The following is a 6,372-nucleotide window of genomic DNA, read 5'->3' on the forward strand; positions in this document are numbered from 1 at the left end:
CATCTTTAACAGGTGTTTGATATTTTCACTTAACCTAAATACTCAGGAATTGTTTTGTTTTGTTTTTTAAAAGGCTTTCCCCAAAAAAGAATCAAAAGTTGGAATGTTGTTGTACTTCAGTTGATCATGAAAGATGAAGGACAGAAATATTTCTTTTTTTTAATTTCCAGCTCCATTACTTGCTCAGTGAATTGAGGCATAGTGTTACTTGTTAGAACCTCAAGCCTATATATTGTAACAGAGTTGGCTAAATATTTTGCTATGAAGCTTTTAATAACTTTCTGGTTCGTGTTCTTAATACATTTGCTATTTTTTGAAATAAAATAAAATGTATGTCTATGTCTATGGTAAGACTGTTTCCTCCCCCCGACCCCAATATAGGATTTCTCCATATCTAGGAATATCATACATTATATTTGTCAAACATATTGGTCCATTACTGGATATTTGCCTGTGCTCCCCTTGATTTCTTTTTACCTGACAGCCACATGTGCACACATCAGGATAGCATTTAGAACACTTTAGTTCAGCCATCCATGTATTATTATAGAAGCCTAGATTTAGGGTCCTATTCCAGTACTTTCCACATTCTCAAGTTTTTCTGTTGTGTCAAGTCTTGGCCAGAGTGATAGCCAGTCTACTCAGAGTACCCCACTGACCAACCCATAAAGCAATGTTGGTGTTACCTGGAAGGATGGAAAAAGAGGCTGATCCTCACTATAGATGCAAGTAAGGTGCTGATTACTTTGCTATTGCCATTAAATATTATTATTATTTATTTATTTATTTATTTATTAATACCACCACCTTCCTCTTATATAGTGCTTTTCATCTATGGATCTTAAAGTGCTTTTCAAAGGAGGTAAATATAATAATGAATAGGTAAGTAAAGTTGAATTCCACATTATAAATTCCGAGAATAAAATTATCAGGCTCAGTGGCGAGTAAGGTACTTTACTTTCTTTGCAGAGAAATCTATTTCATTCTACAGGGGACTGAGCCAAAAACTCATTGACGTCCATGGGAGTCTTTCAGTTGAGTTGATTGGCTTAGGGTCATGCCCTGGGTGCCCAAAATTGAAGGTCAGCAGGTACCTTTTTTTCTCAAGCAATGCCCTTGGACTCAGTAATATTGCTGGAGGAATAAGGCATTATTTAATACAAGTCCATGTATCACAAATCTGGCCCAACAGAAATTAGAGTATTACAGAGGGAGTTGATATTGACCTCTTGTGACCCCAGGAAGGGGTTAACCCTATACAGGGTGCTGAGGAAGCCATGCTGAGGAAGCCATTCCCCTTCACTTCTGCTGGGCATACTCCAACTGGAACCGCACTATAAAATGGAGCAGCTAAACTCAGTCTTCCCTGACCAGGGAGGAGAGAGAATGTTGCAAGGTTCTGCCTGGGAGCTATCAGAGCCTAGACTACAGAGGCCAGGCAGGCCGAGACCCAGGCAAATACCTGGCAGTCCACAAATCCCCACAAGGAGGAGGAGTCATTGGGAACTTCACCTGCTGACTACCCTGGAGGATCAGAGGACTCGTGAACTATGGAGCAGAAGACAGAGTAAGAAGGAGTCTAGGGGAACCAGACATTGATTTGGTTGTGGAACTGGGCACAGAGTCAGTGCATTTTGGAGGGATCCCCACTGACTCGTGGTGGATACACTCACTGCTGTTAGGGCCCTGGGCTGGGACCTGGTGGAGCAGGGAGTGCATGGGTTCCTCTACCCCGGACACCAACCTACTTCTGGATGGTGGCCCACCCCCTGCCTAGCCACTCAGCCATGCTGACCTGCACAGAGGGGTGACCCCATTGACTTTGGCCACTAGAACATGCCGCCCTGCACAGAAGAGGGTGGTCCCATTGACTCTGGCCATTAGGTTCTACCACCCTCTGCTGAAGGGTGGTCCCATTTACTCTGGTCGCTTGGCCAGACAGTCGTGAACCTAAGGATAGCTCCCTGACTCTAATCATTACGCTATACACTCTGAGAGGAGGAGCGGTCTGTTGGACTTGGCCACAGACCCATAATGCTACTGCCCTGGGGTGGTGGTGTGACAGGCTATACTTGCCCGCAACACCCCTATTTTAGGTTGACTAATACTTTCCATTATAAGAATGCTTGGGACCTTTTATTTGGGAAGCTCTCACATCTCTATTAGTTGCAGCAGGCCTTTGATATTTGGTAGGGGGAATCCCTCTGGCTATGTCCTAAGAAATTCTCTTCAGATTTTGCTGAGACCAACTGTTAAAAATCATAATTTCTCTTCCCTCACCTGCATTCCTCAGGAAAGTATTGGCAGCCTGCCCAAATCACAGAACATTCCAAGGTTGGGTCAGGGTGTTCCTGTCACAGCAGCACCACACTTTGCAGGGGGAACATCGTGGAGTAACAGGACCAGCTGGCTGTAGTGTTTTGTGTGGGAGGCTGCAACAGAGTTGGGCCAGGATGCCTCCACTCTGTAAATCACCAGCCCCAGAACATGGTCACAATGGCCCATTTAATAACACCCCTCCCCAACTTATTTCTTTAAGAAAAAAAAAGGTTAAAACAATCTAGGAAGTTACACAATGTTACAATACGTTACAAGAATGTTGTTTAGGTTGCAAAGTCGAGCACTCAGAAGTTAGGAATGTGCAACCTCAATTCAGCCTTCTGGTGTGTATGCATTATGATACAGTATTTAATTATATGACCACATACTACTTTTTTCAAATGACCCCATTCGGTGCACATGATGGATATACACGGGCAGAATTAAGGTTGCAAGGGCAATTGTAAATCTGGCATTTCCTAATTTTGTGTTCTTGACTTTGCAAACCTACATTATATTATTTTAACATGAGACCAGCTTTTCCTCAGACCCGAAGAAGAGCTCTGTGTAATCTCAAGAGCTTGTCTTTCTCACCAACAGAAGTTGGTCCAATAAAAGATATTACCTCACCCACCTCTCCCTCTAATATTCTGGGATCAACATGGCTGCAACACCACTGCATACAATTATTTTAACATAGTTTGTATGTGTAATATCAAATATGTTCATACCTAGGCTAGATCTAGGGAAATCTGCCACTTCTACCCCTTTTAATTGTATAACTGCATTTATAAAGATTGAAAAGACTATTTTAAAATGGATGACACGATCTTTCTTGACTAGTTAAATTATGTCTTAGCCTAAAAGCTGCTTTTAAGCACAATTTTATGGAAAAGTAGTGGTCCTTTCTAAGTAGCAGAACAGCTGGTAGTTGGAAATTTGAATTTAGAGACTGATACTGTAGAATTTACTCCCAAATAGTTGTATTAGTCACTTGGAACACAAGGTAAACAAAGTCTTAAACTTCTGAAAAGTTTAATCAGAAAGCTGACTTTTTCTACAGAAAAAGCCCAAACTAATTCACATTTTGATATAGCTCAAGACAGAGGCTGCAGGACTCCACTCATGTACTAAACTAAATTCTACTATTGCTACCTATTAAAAGGAAGAAATCAAAAAAGCATGTCATATCATAAATGCAGTGTAACTCTGTAGCTTACATATTGCACTACAGAATCTACCAAAATTCAGTTTATGCACATTACGTTGTTAACAGCATTTATCATCACTTATGAAAATAACTGACTCAAGCTAGGCAAAAATTTATTATATTGCTCAAGCAATATATTAACACTTAAAAGTGTTAACCTTTTATTTTGCAGGCTATAGTGGCTTTTAATGTGCAGAGTGCCTTTCTGTGACCTAGGGGTAATTCTGCCTCTCACTACAGTACGAAGTTATCAGGCTTTAGTGAACAAAGTCTGAGAAGTACTTTTAACTTCCAGCCTCGCTTTCTCCCTGAATAATCTTTGTAGTTATACACTGGCTAGTACAGTTGCCAGACTTACTCCTGTTACTTTCAACCTCACATTCTATTTCCCTTCAGTCTGTGTCTGTTTCTCCTTCTAGGAGTGCAAATGGACATGTGGTTTAGGAACATTCTGGTCAATAGACTATTCCACAAAAGATAAGTAATCTCATTCTTTGTCGTCGTTACAAAGAATTCAAGCTAAACACAGGGTCAAACTAATTCCAGCTAACATCTAAAATCACATTTAACTTCAGTTCACCCATTTCAACTCGTTCATTAGTGTTAAATGTACACCTACAGGGGTGGTTGTAATTTGAATTTTTGGACTTGAAACCACAATATATCCTCTCATAAGTAATTCATATTCACACACAGAATTGCTGATTTTAGTGGATTATTTGTGATAGTAAGGTGTTTGCAGGATTAGGTCTCTTAGGAGGGAGTGGAAACTAAACTGAAAATATTTTTATATTTGGACCATTATGTTTTGTTGAAACTGGAACATAGCACATACCTGACTGCATCAGTCCAACTGTCCATCTAGTCCAACATCTTGCATTTGACACATTCATAGCAGATGTTTTATAGGAGGGTGTAAAACCACCATAAAGTGCCTATAGGGAAGGTGAGTGTTTTCATAAGAGTAGTAGTTAGTGAAAGACACATACCCTCAGGCATAAAGGTTGCTATCTTTATCAACTTTTGTCCTAACTAATGTAATTGCAGATGACTGTATTCATGAAAATATCTATTTTTTCCTTACTAAGCTCTCCACCTCACTAATGTTTTTTGCAGAATTCTGCAGGTTAATTATGAGTTGTACAAATGTGTTTTCTTTTAACAGCTTTTAATTGGCTCTCTCTTAATTTCACTGCAACCTCCCATCATTTTGATTTTGAGAGAGAGAGTAGCAGGAGCACCTGACTTACATTTGCTATAACAGTCATTATTTTATAGGTCTCTGTCAAGTCCCCTCTTATTCATCATCTTTTTGAACAGTTTTCTTACCTTTTAAATCTTCCCGCATACGAAAGTCTTTCTGTGCCTCTAATCATTTTCTTTGCCCTTCTTAAGGCCTATTCAATTTCTACACTATGCCTCTGTAGATGGAGTGATAAAACTAAACATTATATTCAAAGTAAGAGTATTCTGTTGGTTTCTATAGCAGTATACTATTTCCAGTATTAATCTCTATCCCTTTCTTAAGACACAAAAACATCTTAATTTGCTTTTTGTTTGCTCCTGTGCAATGAAAAGGTTTTCAGTGAACAGCCCTCTGTGACACACAGGTCACTTTCTGAGTGGTTACAATTAGTTTACAACCTACCACAGTGTAGGACTATGTCAAATGATTCCTTCCAATATGCATTTCCTTACACTTGTTAGAAATAATTATAATTTTTGACATGTTCTAGTCTAACTTTTAGGGAATACCTTTCAACAGTTTTTTTATTACTCTTATTACATTCACATGACTTTCAAGGCTCCATATGTCAAATTTAAAATATATGAGTAGAAGAATATAAACAGCATTCAGATACTGAATCTCACAGAACAGGATATAACTAAACACTTTTAAGTGTAGAGAACTCATTATCATTTTAATTGACAAGAAGCACTTTGAGGTAGTACGAGTGGATTATATGATCTCTTGTTTACCGGTGTGCTGCGTTTCCTCTTTTTGTGGAAAAGGTTTTAGATTTACAACTTTTAAAAGAATGAAAAAGGAATTATTCTCTAGACCTATTGTAGGCCTATGTAGTGAAAGTGAGTAAAGTACATCAAGTGTTCAAAAATTAAAAAAGGTACGGTAAAATCCCATTAAATTACAATTTGTTAATCTGCACTTTTTGTAGTTTGTAACTAGTGACTTTTGAATAAACTTTTGTGTTCCTTAGAAAAAACACGACAACCTTGAAAATTAACTTGAGGAGGGCTGTTTCACAATCAGATTAAAATGGATTTCATACCAAGTTGATTCTGAATTTTGTCTCCATGCTGAAATTCAGATATTCACTTTTGGTCTCTCATAGATTCAGTGGCACTCATTCACTGTGTTCTAAGCAGCTGGTATTCATATTTCTCTTAGTCTAATGGGGCTTATGACAGTTGCTGTATGGAATTAATGTACAATGTCTCATCATTGCATTTCATCACTTTCACACATAGCTTTCTTTTTCCTACATTGTCTGGCAAAATAGTTCTTTTGGCAGACTCCAGTTTTGCTTGAAGGCTGGACAGTATTTACATGCATATCTATGTCCACACATCTCTCACTGTCTGGTTGCTGCAAGGTCTAGGACCCTTGCTTGCACTGTCTGTACTTTACTGTGGCTTTATGGTATTCTTTAGTAAGGGAATGGATAGATTAAATGGCAGCTCAATGTCATCAGGCAGTCTATAACTTTAAAAACCCAGATCTTCTGTCTTTTACAATGACGACTTATCCCCAACACCCTGGTGACTCCTCAGGCAAATCATCTCACTGGAAGGCACTATGGTCTGGTGAGATATATCTATTG

Source organism: Gopherus evgoodei, chromosome 3, assembly GCF_007399415.2.
Source record: "Gopherus evgoodei ecotype Sinaloan lineage chromosome 3, rGopEvg1_v1.p, whole genome shotgun sequence".
Classification (NCBI taxonomy): Eukaryota; Metazoa; Chordata; order Testudines; family Testudinidae; genus Gopherus; species Gopherus evgoodei.